General features: G+C 39.9%; 1 long non-coding RNA gene across 1 annotated transcript; it reads right to left on the minus strand.

The window, feature by feature from the left end:
* Nucleotides 1-1,339: 1,339 nt before the first annotated feature.
* Nucleotides 1,340-5,983, minus strand: LOC139190697 (uncharacterized). The gene is made up of 3 exons (XR_011575042.1): nt 5,882-5,983; nt 5,409-5,749; nt 1,340-1,642 (listed from the first exon to the last, which is right to left on the minus strand). It is a non-coding gene; the product is annotated as an uncharacterized lncRNA (long non-coding RNA).
* Nucleotides 5,984-16,136: the final 10,153 nt, after the last annotated feature.

A 16,136-nucleotide genomic window follows, 5' to 3' on the forward strand; every position in this document is an offset into this window, starting at 1 on the left:
AAAAAAAAGATGAAAACGTTCAAGATTGGAGACATAATTAAATTGCACTATGGAATATTGCTCTTGTATATGTATGTCCTTGAATTGAGACAATTTGTAAACTACACAGACTAAATTCGATGAAACTGAAAGGACATGGATCACCGTGAATCTTTATGAAAAACTATATATATAACATGCAGAAAATAACAAAACTGTCACCTTTTTGGGACCTACAATCGCGCGATGCTTATACACGCAAGCAACTAAAGATATTAAACAGTGGAGCTCCCCAAAAAATAGAAGAATATCCTTCAGGGTGCAAATTCAATCTGGACTGTGAGAAAAGCACAAACTCTTTGATAGAAAAGCACTCAACTGAGACTCCTAGTTGAACACTGTCAAGTGAAATGATAGAAGTTCGAAAAGAGCAAACTGCCTAGAAGAATATAGGCGGCAGAGTATGCCCAAACTATATGTCCCTATCTCTTACCAGTGCCGGAGATATCGTTATATACGAACAAATCAATAGAGAGGAGGGCTGAGGGATAAGAAACGGGTAGCAACTTGTCAAACATGAAGCATCAACAGTTAAGATACATGGTAAAGGTAGTAGCGATGGTTATCAATTTTCCAAACCAGTAAGGAGCACAAGCTAAAACCAAGATAGTAATCACTAATGTGCTACTACGCCATTCGGATCACAAGGTAGTATCTTTACACCATCTTTTGAAGAAAACTTTACGTGCCATCTATCAAGTGAAAAGTTTAGTCTAGGTGCATACAAATTTGGATATACATGCGTAGTTCGGAGTTTTTGGCGAGTCAATTCCATTCAAAATGTAATAAAACTTCTCTCCACTTATATAAGTTTAGTCTAGGTACATCACGTGTCATTATACAAGTGGTGGGACACTCAAAAAATAAAACTTCTCTCCACTTATATAATAACATGTGGCAGTATACCCTGTATTTCAGGCACATTGAAAAATTTCTCGTGAAACAACCAACTGATTACCACTAGCTTGCTTTTTCCATTGAAAGATAAGATAAATCATGATGCCAATGATGATCGAATTTCTTTTGTTTTAACATCAGAATCTAAAACATAAACCCAAAAAAATAGACAAAATTATATTTGATCAAGTCGAAGAGAACTACTAACAACCATAATTTTCATAAAGCTGAAATTAGTATTTCTCAAATACTCCTAACTTATAATTCTTTGGCAATATAAAGAACTTTAAGAGGGAATAAAGTCAATGGTCAGTGTGCTAGCAGAATGTGTTCTTCTAGACCAGATGCAGATGCAGTCCAAGATAATTAATATGATCCATGTGTTTGGTGACTTTTCATCTTTCAAAACTATATTTTAATTAGATGTCTAGAAACTACAATCTTAGTATTAAGTATCTATTTCTACTCAAATTGGAATCTCTCTACTTAAAGGACTCCATATGTATGTTTAAGGGAGACTTGAATGAATTAAAACATATTTTGCTTTGTGCAATTGAAGTGGATAATTTCTCCTTCTCCAATCAAGCGGTTGGCTTGGTTGTGTAAATGAATCCACGATTAGTAATGTCAAGCAAGCTTCATTGCCCCTGATTAAGTGATTCCCAGGTTCTATCCCTATCTTTTCGAATCACCTTGGTTTTTTGCCCTGCATCAATGGAGCATGGCAGTCAAAAAGTGGCTAGTGGCTACAATGGTGAATTGTTCTATTATTGTAGAAACACAAGGTATTTGTACTGCTTTTTTGTCGTGAATATTACATATATGTAATAATGTTTAATTAAATTCTTAAATTATAGTAAAAATTGGAAGGACCCTTGGCTATTGTATACTCATCTTATTGAAACTACTGGTGGTAATAATATAATGTATCTGATGCGGATAGTTTATGTGTCAATCTTTTTTTTTTTTAATGTTGGTGGTCACCTGTGTAACAACTTGTACCTAATTTTAAGGCTTTATCAATTTTAAAAGTGTCAAATGACAAAATGCCCCTTGACGCAAGGATTTTGACTTTCGTTGATCATTGTATAATAGGATGTAGGACCCATTATTTTAGTGTATTTGTGTAGTACTCGACAGTATGAATGCGTAGGCGCAAGCGAAATCGAATTCAGAGTTACGGTTACAATTTTATGAAACTACGAACTTGAGGGTATTTTAGTAATTTTGCATTTTAGAATTTTGGTCCTTGATTATTTTAACAATTTTGGGTGGGATATTTTTAATATTTTAATAATTTTTTGGCCCTTGTGGCCCACACCCACACCAAACTCTCCTTTCCTCTCTTGCCACGTGTCCTTCACCCTCCCCTCTTAAACACTCTCGGACTCTCTCCTCCTTTAGTCTCTCTTGTCCCTCTCTCTCTCTCTCTCTCTCTCTCACTAACTCACCCTCCCTCTCTGATGGATCAAGAGCACCACCAACACTACCACGCTGTTGCCACTCTGGCGAGCATCATCACATCACTCTACATCGTGAATCCCAAGCCAAGGAACGTGATCTCTCTCCTTCTCTGTACAGTGGCGCCGCCACTGTTCAATATTTTTCTCAGCTAGTTCTTGCCGTTTCTAGCTAAGGTAAGCCTCGAAACTAACCCAAACCTTCTTGGATCATGTTATGAAGCATGATTAGAGTAGTTTTGAGAGTTTATAGTGATGTTTGAACACAGAACCAACTCAGGTAAATTTTTCCAGATTTTATGGTGGGACTCAAGACTTTTGCAGGCATTTTTCGGCCAACTTTGGCCACAACTAGGTCTCTTTTTGGTACGAATCCCTTTCCCTTGTGTCAAGCTTCATTTTGGCTTTTGAATCTTCAAAAATGGTTAGAAATTGAGCTTGAACGGAGCTCAGGAAGTTTCCCAGCCAAACCAACCCAGATCCGGCCTTCTTCTGCATTGAGCCAAACCAACCCGTGACCTGATAACCCTAACCCAAATCCGACCCATATCCATTTCACAATTTGGAAGGAATATTTTCTTGGAATATTCCATTAACTTCCGGTTAACTTTAACAGAATATTTCGTCTGAGGATGGAGTATTCTGTTAAAGTTAAATGCTGACCATTAGTTGACTTTTGTTGATTTTTCAAAATTTTCTCGGAAATACTCATAGGTTAATTTTGATGCCTCAAGTCTGTTTTTGACATCCATTTAGTGAAATTACAAAGTTTTAACGTAGTTGACCGCCTTGGTTGCTCGGTTGACTTTTTGGGGTTAACCGTTAACTTTTTATGAAAATTGCCGGGGACCGTTCTTAGCGTATTTCAACACCTTGATTCCAAATCCGCACTTAGTTTTTTTTTTTCCAAATTTAATCATTTTAGTTGAGTTTTACTAATGGGTCCCAATATTATGCCTAGGTGTGATTACTATCAGAGACTCCGACTTTTCCTAGTTCGAATGATTGCGACCTCGCAAGTATCTATGAGTGGGTCTTTTCTTTTATATAGTATATATAATATATATCTGGGCCTCCCAAATAGTATTATATTGATTAGAATTATCAAATTACTGTGGCATGATCATATATACGTCTGGGCCAGGGCCAATCTTCACGTGTATGTTCACATTGAACCATATGCTCACTCTGGATCCATTGTAGATGTCAGTCCTGTCCTAGATTGCTATAGGCAATTAGGACTCGTATGTGATGCACACAATGCTTGCCTTCACTTTATTGTAGTACTAGAGTGCAAATCATTATTACACCCAGTCATGTTCATGTCAGAATATCTCTACATGAACTCGTGTGTCAGCATATGTCGATTAGCACTCGATATGATATGTTTGTTTATGCTAGATATTGTGATTACTGGACGCTATGTGTTTATTTACAAATTATTGTGAAGTAGTGTATTTTTGAGGTATTGCTGGCTACATTAAGTATTTTTGTACTATACATGTATGTTATATTTGGAACTATACATGTTTTACGGCGAGGGGTTATTATATTTTGAAAAGGTTTTACAAAGCTTCATTTTTAGGCCCACTCATCCTTGTTTTTTGCCCATCCAAGTTTTAGTAGCAGAGTTTTCTTGTCGATGAGAATTATTGGCAAATGTTGGTATAGGAGATTACTTCCGATGGTATAATTCTTATTTTACTTTTACTGTATTTTACTTATGTTCTGACATCATGTGTGAATTGGGTTCAATCCCACTCACATGTGCAATCTTGTATTTAGTCACTTTAGATTTAAATTTACTCGTATTTTCCACTTCCCCACACTTTATGGTTTCATCACCTTCCTAGTGTCGCCCAACACAGCTCAATTCGAGTCGAGGTGGGCATTCTGGGTCAAGATGTGTCAACCTAGTATTACAATTTAATAATTTTCTTTTTTACTTATGAATAACAAGTACTAAATTCAAATCTAATACGTAATTGACGAATCATACCAATTTTAGTACTAAAATTTTTTGTCGTTGGACACTGGAGTGGGTGTGGCTCCAATGGCCATGGACAAGCAATGGCTACTGAGGGTAGAGGAGGCAAATTATCTCATTGAGTTGTTAATGGGTACCCGTTAAGACCCATTTAATTTGATATGACCATAATATCGAGGTGAGATGATAATGGTGATGATGATGTAATGTGAAATCAAACTAAATGGATCTTAATGGGTACCCATTAACAACCCAATGAGTTGATATGTCACCTCTAACTGAGGGTAGGCTACATATTGCTCAAAGACACCCTCCCAGTGACAATTGAGAGGTGTCGCTTGGACTGTTGGCCATAGCTTAACTTATTAGGAATACTGATCATGTGTCGATATGTCATTGGCTGTGGCAGTCAATAATATAACCTTAAAACGACAATTTTGTCCATTACATGTGAGCGGCACATGCAACTTTTTGACGGAACTTGGATAAAAGTTTTATTTTGGATCAAGATTGCCAAGGGACACTACCATAAGTTTACAAGTTTATGATTAATAAATTTTGTACCACGAGGGTCATTTCAACAGTAACCTACCTTAGGGACTGCAAAAAAAAAAATAGCTTTTTTCTTTTAATTATTCTCTATACACGTGCAGTATTTTAATTAGTAGCTCTAACTAACATACTGACGTATTACCAACAAATTGAATGGAATCTAATGATAAAGAGTAAATCTACTAATTTAGAAAAATTTATATTCTTAATTTACCAAAAAAATAGTTCATAGAATCAAATTTACCAATATTCATAATATCACAAAATGCTCCTCCTAACAATTTATTTAGAAAAGGCCAAAATGAACACTTTACTTGACCCAAAAAAACAAAAAAACAAAAAAACACAAGTTAGCGTTTTTTAAATATTTTAAACCATAATGTAATTTAAGTTTTCTTATAAATAAAGAATAAAATATAAAATAAAATTAGAATAAGTAGTAAATTAAAAAACGGCAAATGACAAGAGGTTACCTTTATTCGTAAGTTGGAAGTAGCATATCACCAGAGGCAAATGCGAGATTGTTGCTGAACTGTTGATTTGGAGCCCGTGGGATCTCAGGTGGATAGTTTTGTTGAATTTGAATATGACTTCCTAGCCTTCGAGGCAGAGGACTGGGAAAATTGGGAATCCGCTAAGGTGGATTGAAGTTACCCGATCTCAGTGGCGAGTATGGTGTCCGAGGTAGAACGGTGCGTACTGGAGATATAAATGTTGGGAGTCTGGGAGGAAGTGAGATGGCAGTTGAATTTCTGGCATCGGGAGCAGCAGATATAAGCAAATGAACGGTACTGGTAACTACTACCAGATTTCCCTATATGGAAGTAATTCAAGCAACGATAGTGAGAAAACAACTGTAGAAATCATAATAAATAGCAAAAAATAAAAAAATTAGAAGAAACTGTTGGATGTGAAGCTTTATGTTTAGAATTAAAACGAAACTCACTGAGACAGAGGTTTTCATATTCACCCTCACTCCCATTAGATGGTTTTGTTTCAGCCTGCAAATATGTTGAAGAAGGAGAAAGTCAATACATGTACGTGTGAGCATTATGTCACATCTCGAATCAACCTATTTGCATTGACCAATCGAAAAGAAATATAGACAAAACAACACGGCACAAAGATCATCAGCACATGCTCATGGTAATCTAATCACAAGTGTTTGGCATAATCGTCCATAAGCATCACCACAAAATTCAGACCTACAGAGGCACCATTTTCCCGTCTCTCCCTAATCTTTCTTCAATACACCTTTATAATGTCTTTTAACACAAATTGGTTTAATCCAATATATATATATATATATATATATATATATATATATATTGGTTTTAAAAAGGGAAAATTACTTTTGTAATTTTTTTACGGTCAAAATTTATTAGTGATCCCTTTGGTAATGTACTACTTTCAAATTGACCCTCGTAATAAAAGGTTTATTAATCATATCTATATATATAAAAGGAGAGCCCCAGTTTGGTGAAACATTCAGAAATGCCAAGAAAGCCCCTTTGTTTTTGTAGACATTGAAATTTCGGTGGTATAAATGTTAGCCATTGCATTAAGATTACATTTGTAAACATTGAAATTTTGGTGAAATAAATGTTGACTATTGTATTAAAATTACAACCTTCATTCACTTCACCTACATCATACACTAAGTTCACCGACAACATCCACCAAGTTCACCTACATCATACACTAAGTTCACCTACAACATCCACCAAGTTCACCTACAACATCCACCAAGTTTCACCTACAAACATCCACCAAGTTTCACCTACAACATCCACCAAAATTCACCTACAACATCCACCAAAACAAATGGATGGTGGTGATTCGTTCCCAAAGCCCTCCATCAAAGAATCAAGGAACCAATTCACAAATACATTTCTCTACTCTTAAAATGGAAGAGAATACTCCCCACACATCCAAAATCCTTGAAGCTTTGAAACTCTAAAGCTTTCAAGCATCCAACCTCCCAAATTCAAGCAAATCCCGAAGGATCAAGAAAGCCATCTTCGTTCTTCGTCAAATCCTCCTTCAAGATCAAGCCCCAACGGCCCTGGAAGAACTTCCACCAATTCAAGATCAAGCCTCGACGGCCCTTGAAGAAAGTGTCCAACAAATCCACACAACTGTTCATCCTAAGATCAAGCCCTAATGGGCCTTTTGGATCAACAACATCACCAAATCCACATAACTGTTCATCCTGAGATCAAGCCCCAACGGCCCTTTGGATCAGCAACATCAATAAATCCACACAACTGTTCATCCCAAGATCAAGCCCCGACGGCCCTTGGATCAACAATCATCCATCTTCAAGATCAAGCCCAAAAGCCCTTGAATATCCGTTCATCACTATTCTTCAAGATCAAGCCCAAAAGCCCTTGAAGATCTGTTCATCACCGTTATTTAAGATCAAGCCTCAACAGCTATTGAAGAAACGCTCATCCTCAAGATCAAGCCCCAACGGCTCCTTGAAGATCTGCTCAAATCCACCTTCAAGATCAAGCCCTAACGGCCCTTGAAGAAATTTCTCCTTTAAGATCAAGCCCCAACGGCCCTTGAAGAACTTCCACCAATTCAAGATCAAGCCCCGATAGCCCTTGAAGAAAGCACCATCGTTCATCATCCGTTCATCCAAGATCAAGCCCCGACGGCCCTTGGATCAACAAACTTCAACAAATCCACACATCCAACCGTTCTTTAAGATCAAGCCCAAAAGCCCTTGAAGATCCGTTCATCACCGTTATTCAAGATCAAGCCCACGGCCCCTTGAAGAAACTTTCAACAGTTCATCCAAGATTAAGCCTCGACGGCCCTTGGATCAACGAAACATCCACAAATCAACACCTTACGGAGATCGAATCAGAGGATCAAATTTGAGAGAGATTGTAACCCAAAATCATCAAACACAAATATTATTTTGTGCACGTTGTTCTTGTCTCTTTCGTTTCAGGAATTTTCCGTGTTCACAAATTGGCATGCCCAGTGGGACCATCTCTACCTCTCATCTCTTTCTCCGTTCAAGAAATTCGAGCACACTTCCAAAATTAATGGCATCAAGGAAGGCTCAAACTGTTCCCGCAACTGGCGCAAAGAACAAGAGCGTCCTCGTCGCAAGTGGTGTCACTTTAGGCATCACGACTCGTAGCAAGGCAAGAGCTACTTCTGCCGCCTCTTTCACCTCTGCATCAACTCTGCCAAGGGAACAAGAGCACCTAAGGCATGAGCCTTTGATCACCTTAGCCTTACCAAGGGCACCAAGGGGCAAAAGTCCAAGGAAATACTCCGAATCCATGCTCTCCGATGCCGATTCGAGCAGCAGTTCAGCCATGCAAGTCATGACCATTGGAGCAACTTCAATCGATGAGCAGCTGGCTCAAATGAATGAAGCAATCGCAAGGCTAACCCGAACTGTGGAAGAAAAAGACTTGCAAATCGCTGCACTCGTCAGCCGACTGGAGCCACAGCACGGCGATAACCCTAACCCAGAAGATGAGCCTACGGTGGAGAGAATCGATGCGAAGCCAGAGCCAGACCAAGCAGCAGCACTCATGGGATCTCTTTCTATCCAGCAGCTGCAAGAGATGATCACCAACACCATCAAGGCACAGTACGAAGGGAGCTCAAATACCTCCGGGTTGTACTCGAAGCCGTATTCAAAGAAGATCGACGCTTTAAGGATGCCGAGGGGTTATCAATCGCCAAAGTTCATGCAATTTGATGGAAAGGGAAACCCGAAACAACACGTCGCCCACTTTGTTGAAACTTGCAACAACGCAGGGACCGAATGGGACTACCTCGTCAAGCAGTTTGTGCGCTCGCTGAAAGGAAACGCCTTTGAGTGGTACACGGACCTAAAGCCTGAGTCCATCAACAGCTGGGAGCAATTAGAGCGGGAATTCCTTAACCGCTTCTACAGCACTCGCCGCACTGTGAGCATGCTAGAGCTAACAAGCACAAAGCAGTGGAAGGACGAGCCGGTCATTGACTACATCAACAGATGGCGCACTCTAAACCTCGACTGCAAAGACAGGCTCTCGGAAACCTCTTCAATCGAGATGTGCATCCAAGGCATGCAATGGGGTTTGCAATACATCCTTCAAGGCATTAAACCACGGACCTTCGAGGAATTGGCCACTCGCGCCCATGACATGGAGTTGAGCATCGCCCATCATGGGAAGAAAGAACCGATCGCCGACTACAAGAACGACAAAGTTCTTGGGCCAAAGTTAAAGAAGACTGCGTGGAAACCCACCAAGGAAGCAATGACGGTCAACACAGCTCCCGTCAAAATCCTTACACGAGGCAAGGCGATTCAAACCAAAGCTTTTCATGATCAAGAGATGCGTAGACGCACTTTGAAGGAGCTTGAGGAGAGGACTTATCCATTCCCCGACTCTGATGTGGTTGCCATGTTAGAAGACTTGCTGGAAAAGAAGGTGATTAGTTTGCCTGAGTGCAAACGGCCAGAAGAGATGAATCGCACTGACAGTCCAAGGTACTGTAAATTCCACCACTTAATAAGTCATCCGACAGAAAAATGTTTCGTGCTGAAAGATCTCATCATGAAGCTGGCTCAGAAAGGAATCATCGAGCTAGATCTTGACGATGTGGTGAAGTCAAACTATACCACCTTCACTTCGGGCTCTTCCGACTCAAAGTTTTCACCTCAATCGCTGGGGGCATGCTCCAAAACCATGCTAGTCAAGCAAAGCAAAGTTGAAGAATGGACTCAAGTCACTCCTAAGAAATTGCACAAGAAGCATACGTCTTACCGCAAGTTCGCCAATCGGAAAGGGGGCAAAATAGCTCTTGTCAACCTTCAAAACAACGTGAACGTGTTGAAGATGATGAAACTTCGACACGAAGATCGTCCATCCCCATCACGATGCGCGATTTCTTTCCCGAAGACTTCTTCAATCACTCGGTCAAGGCTCCTTGTTATGAAGATTGTGAGGAACGCCTCTCCAAAATTGCCTGACAAAATTCACAAATTCTCCTTGCCCGCACGAGTCTAAACTGCATGGCACAAAGCTCCTGGTCTGCACGAGCATAAAAGGCAACACCAATGCTCCTTGTTCGCACGAGCCTAAACTGCACGAACCAATGCTCCTTGTTCGCATGAGCCTAAACTGCACGAACCAAAGCTCCTGGCCCACAAGAGCATAAACTGTGTACGGCAAAATCATCATCAAAACTACTGTTAAATTCATCACTCATTTGAACTACGTTATGGCTTGATCTCTTCTTTGGAAGGGTACGTAGGCGGCTCGAACATTCAATTTCGAGTTCAGTGATATCAAAATAAAAAAAAATATATATATATTAAAGAAAGTCAATTTTATTACAAATAAATAAATAAATAAATACATATGTTATTATGTATTTACAAAAAAAAAAAAAAAAAAAAAACAAAACAAAACAAATGCATTGAGAGAAATAAAGTCCGTTTTTATTTATTTTTTCTGGAAATTTTACATAAATTTGCATTATACATACTAAAAAAAAAAAAAAAAAAATCAAATCAAATTTACAAGAGGGGATTTTCAAGGACGATCAGGTGTCGCCTCACCACTCGGCAGAGCTCTAGAAATGAAAGGCGCCGGAGGTTGACTGTTTGAAGCCACACCACTCGGCGGAACTCCAGGAAGAAGAGGAGCCAAAGGTTGATCATTTGGAGCTTCATTACACGGTACAACCCCAGAAGACGAAGGCAAATGCTGCTGGAACAAACCCACAAACCTCTGATGATCAAGTAAAATCTGACCATCAGATTCCTGCATCTGGTCAATCTTCATCTTCATGTTTGTCGCATAGCTATGTGCGAGCTTATGCAATTGTTTATTCTCCTGCTTGAGCCCTCTAATCTCCTGTTTGAGACTCGTCACTTCAGCCGCCAATGATTCAACTTGACGGGTTCGAGCAAATAGGCGTTGGGCCATATTAGACACAGAACCTGCACACTGCACACTGAGAGCCAGAGAATCCTTAACAGCCAACTCATCAGACCGTTTGGAAAGTAGTCTGTTATCTCTGGGAGTGACAAGGTTTCGGGCCACCACCGCAGCGGTCATATCATTCTTCACCACCGAATCCCCAACGGTAAGAGGACCAGTAGGGGATATGAAGGATGGGCGCCATATGTTATCTGGAGAATACGGGACTACCTCTTCACCAAGGTTCAAATCAAAACGACGGTCGGAGGGTCCAGACATTTTCAAAGGTGTTGAAGAAAGAAGAGGTCGGACAAATCAAGATCTTAGAAGTGCAAGAAGGGAGTTTCTACAAGCGAAAATTCAAGTGTGCTTTGAAACGAACTGCGTGCCTCTATAAAGATCAACACTCGACGGGATTTCAAAGATCAAAGAGGCGAGCTCAGAATTCGAAGAGGCCAATTTAGATATCGAAGAGGCAAGCTTAGAATTCGAAGAGGCCAATTCAAAAATCAAAGAGGCAAGCTCAGAAATCGGAGAAGCATCTTGCTTTTCCAGACGCGTTAGCACCCGTCACGTGCAAACTCAGCTTTGCCAAAATCACGGGCAATTTGTCGAAGCGCCGATCCCAGATATCGAAGAGGCGCCAGTCTTTTTCAGCCTCGTCAACACCTGTCACATGCACACTCAGCTTGACGAAAATTACGGACAATTTGTCGAAGATTTCTGATAAAGAAGAAAGCACGTGAAGCCATACTGATTAATCACGCATTGGTTGCCGACACGAGTAAAAGAATAGTACCTCTACAGGTACTAAAGAATTTCCTATAACTGTCCACCTTCACCCTCCATAGCAAGGCAGACATACATAACATTTCTTCATCTCCGAGAACCTTTCTTCATCTTCGAGAATGCCTTCCCAACAAAGCCTCTCGAGTCACTCAGTGTTTCTTATTCCTTGGGGTACCTCTGCAAACAAATGACACCAAAGCAAAAGTATCTCATATCACCAGGGTAGAAAGCAAGAGTATCTCATATCATGCTTTTTCCCTGTCATTTCCTTTGTCCTTGTTCTTACCTACGAAGACAAGGATAAAGAAAACAATATGCCGGAATCTCCACTCAAACTTGGGTAAGGAACCGACTACTTGGAACCCTTCCCTGATTACCTACCTAGCACTGCTCTCAAGTACTCGTCTCCCACTGCTGCTGTACTTCCAAAAAAGCTGCCGCATCTGCCTGAAGAACAGATAAGGCAAGTGAAAATGATACCTTGCAGCATGTGGAGACAACGTGCAGAAGAAACAAGCAGAGAAGAATGCAGTCTTCACAGTCAGCTCGGCAGAAGGAGTCCGAGCTGAGGAACTCAAGAAGTTGCCATATCTGCCTGAAGAAACAAGCAGAGAAGAATGCAGCCTGCACAGTCAGCTTAGCAGAAGGAGTCTGAGCTGAAGAACTCGAGAAGATGCTACATTCTACCAGAAGAATAGATAAGACAAGGGAAAATGATACATTGAAGCATGTGGAGACAAGCACAACAAAGCACGTGTCGATTCATCCGCTACTTCTTCAAAATCAAAAGTATCTCATATCATCAGGTTTGCAATCACTCTGGGTGGAGGACTCGTTTTGACACTCAAATTCTTGGGTCGACTTGCTAGGCGTTGTGGGCTGCATGTGCCGTTTCACCACCCTTGAATCAAGTCCTTAAAGATCAAGTCACCAACTGGAAGAAGAGCCCATCAATCTTGAAGATCATACCATTGACCAAACAGCTCAGGTGTGAATTAGAAAGATTGAACAAAGCAACAAGTCGTCACCTTCACCTCGTGCCTGCTTGCCATGTGTTCGAGTCAACCTTCAAGAATCAAGCATCAACGGCCCTTGAAGAAGTTTCCGGCCAAATTCAAGATCAAGCCTCGATAGCCCTTGAGGAAATCACAAGTCCGATTCAAGATCAAGCGTCCACCATATTTGAATCAAATCCAGTTCAAGAATAAGCTGTGGAAAATCAACAATTGGAGGAATCAAAAAAATCCTCCAACCCAGTTCAAGATCAAAGCTGTGGAAAAGTCAACAAAGCGCAAAAACAAATACGTGCCGATTCATCCACTACCGAAGCCAAAGATCATCTACCACATAAAGCTCATTGTGGTCCAATTTCAACCTTCAAGATCAAGCCTCGATGGCCCTTGAAGAAATTTCAAACAAAGTCCAAGAACAAGCCTCAACGGCCCTTGAAGAAATCTCCAGCCCAATTCAAGATCAAGCCTCGATGGCCCTTGGATTGACAACTACATTAAGGGACTTCAAAACGCATCTCCTACATGTAACAAGCACATGTATACAACGCGCCTTGAAGTGGGGGCATTTGTAGACATTGAAATTTCGGTGGTATAAATGTTAGCCATTGCATTAAGATTACATTTGTAAACATTGAAATTTTGGTGAAATAAATGTTGACTATTGTATTAAAATTACAACCTTCATTCACTTCACCTACATCATACACTAAGTTCACCTACAACATCCACCAAGTTCACCTACATCATACACTAAGTTCACCTACAACATCCACCAAGTTCACCTACAACATCCACCAAGTTTCACCTACAAACATCCACCAAGTTTCACCTACAACATCCACCAAAATTCACCTACAACATCCACCAAAACAAATGGATGGTGGTGATTCGTTCCCAAAGCCCTCCATCAAAGAATCAAGGAACCAATTCACAAATACATTTCTCTACTCCCAAAATGGAAGAGAATACTCCCCACACATCCAAAATCCTTGAAGCTTTGAAACTCTAAAGCTTTCAAGCATCCAACCTCCCAAATTCAAGCAAATCCCGAAGGATCAAGAAAGCCATCTTCGTTCTTCGTCAAATCCTCCTTCAAGATCAAGCCCTAACGGCCCTTGAAGAACTTCCACCAATTCAAGATCAAGCCTCGACGGCCCTTGAAGAAAGTGTTCAACAAATCCACACAACTGTTCATCCTAAGATCAAGCCCCGACGACCCTTTTGGATCAACAACATCACCAAATCCACATAACTGTTCATCCTAAGATCAAGCCCCAACGGCCCTTTGGATCAGCAACATCGATAAATCCACACAACTGTTCATCCCAAGATCAAGCCCCGACGGCCTTTGGATCAACAATCATCCATCTTCAAGATCAAGCCCAAAAGCCCTTGAATATCCGTTCATCACTATTCTTCAAGATCAAGCCCAAAAGCCCTTGAAGATCCGTTCATCACCGTTATTTAAGATCAAGCCTCAACAACTCTTGAAGAAACGCTCATCCTCAAGATCAAGCCCCAACGGCTTCTTGAAGATCCGCTCAAATCCACCTTCAAGATCAAGCCCTAACGGCCCTTGAAGAAATTTCTCCTTTAAGATCAAGCCCCAACGGCCCTTGAAGAACTTCCACCAATTCAAGATCAAGCCCCGATAGCCCTTGAAGAAAGCACCATCGTTCATCATCCGTTCATCCAAGATCAAGCCCCGACGGCCCTTGGATCAACAAACATCAACAAATCCACACATCCAACCGTTCTTCAAGATCAAGCCCAAAAGCCCTTGAAGATCCGTTCATCACCGTTATTCAAGATCAAGCCCACGGTCCCTTGAAGAAACTTTCAACAGTTCATCCAAGATCAAGCCTCGACGGCCCTTGGATCAACGAAACATCCACAAATCAACACCTTACGAAGATCAAATCAGAGGATCAAATTTGAGAGAGATTGTAACCCAAAATCATCAAACACAAATATTATTTTGTGCACGTTGTTCTTGTCTCTTTCGTTTCAGGAATTTTCCGTGTTCACAGTTTTCTTCACAGTCCAAATCCAGAAAATGAGGAAAATGAGGACAAACCCGGAAAAAAACCATAACTAAAAAAATCTGTATTAAAAAAATATATCTCTACTTTAGAATTAAAACTAACTATTTGAATTAACAAACAAATGATGATAATTATCCACAATGGAGTTTTATGGTTACAGAACGCCCTCATTCGTCCCCCCACGTCCTCTAACTTCTCTTCCATTTTTTAAACCTTTTTCACGCCAAACCTCGGTGCAGGGTCCGGGAGGTCAGATCACTCAGGAGGTAAAATGAATTTAACCCAAAAGAAAAAAATTAGAAAAAAAGGAGATGAAAAAAAGGAGATAAAATTGAAAAGAACAAATGTGGAAGACACAAATTCAACCATGTTCGATGCAAATACGTTTTCAAAGAAAAAAAAATGAAAAATGAGATATAATGAATTTAAAAAAAAAGAGATATAATGAATTTAACCCTCACAAACTGCTAAGCAGTTGTGGGCAGTTTAAAAACAAAAATTACAAAAATAAAAAATATCTTTAACATATATGTAAAAAAGAAGTATAAAAGGTTACAGTAGAAAGAAAATATAAAACTAAAAAAAAATATCCAAAAAATATTGGAAAAGAAAACAGAAAATTTTAAAAAGAAAAGAAAAACAACCTGCATACCTCTCAAACTGCTACGCAGTAGTGGGCAGTTTTCTCCCCCAAAGATTTCCACGCTCTGAGTTTGGTGGGAGGTTGAATACTAACCACCTGCATACCACCAGTATTTAGAGATGAGTAATCGGAAGGAGGCTAATTTTGGTTTTCAAGAGTTCGTTGTGTGGTTTCAGTTCATTCCAAACAAAAAAGGATCGACAAACTCAGTGATAGAAATTAGTAAAACATTTGAGATTTCAGAACAAATTCTTCTCTCTCTAGCTCACTTTCTCTCTTTCTCTGTCAGTTTCAGTCGGAGCTCCGGATAACCAATAGGATTCTCATCGGTGTTTGCTATCAGATTTGGATTCGGCAACTGCATCGCCTTTGTGTCGCGGCCGTTGGAAAGTTCGTTATTCTTTAAGAAGTTCATATAATTCGTAATTTTTTTTGTTTTGAATTGAATTGGCTTTGGTTTTGCGTTAATTGATTATAATTGTAGGTAATTTGGTTCAGAAATTTTTGAATTATGCAGATTGTGTTTAATCTTTAGCTTTATTTGGCGTGTTATTGCATGAATTCTGAAACTTTTGATTGTATTTGCAAGCTCTTTGTGTGAATTCATGGTGCATTGCGTGTTCTGTGGTGGATTTGATTTGATGAATTATTGGTTGGATTAAACCTGCTTTAGTTTTTATTTTTGTGGTAATTTTTGGATGATTGACTGTCATGTAATTTGGTGGTTGTTGCTAATGACGATGACGATAATGGTTATGTTTGGTTT

The sequence above is a fragment of the Malus domestica genome, chromosome 13 (genome assembly GCF_042453785.1).
Source record: "Malus domestica chromosome 13, GDT2T_hap1".
Taxonomy (NCBI): Eukaryota; Viridiplantae; Streptophyta; class Magnoliopsida; order Rosales; family Rosaceae; genus Malus; species Malus domestica.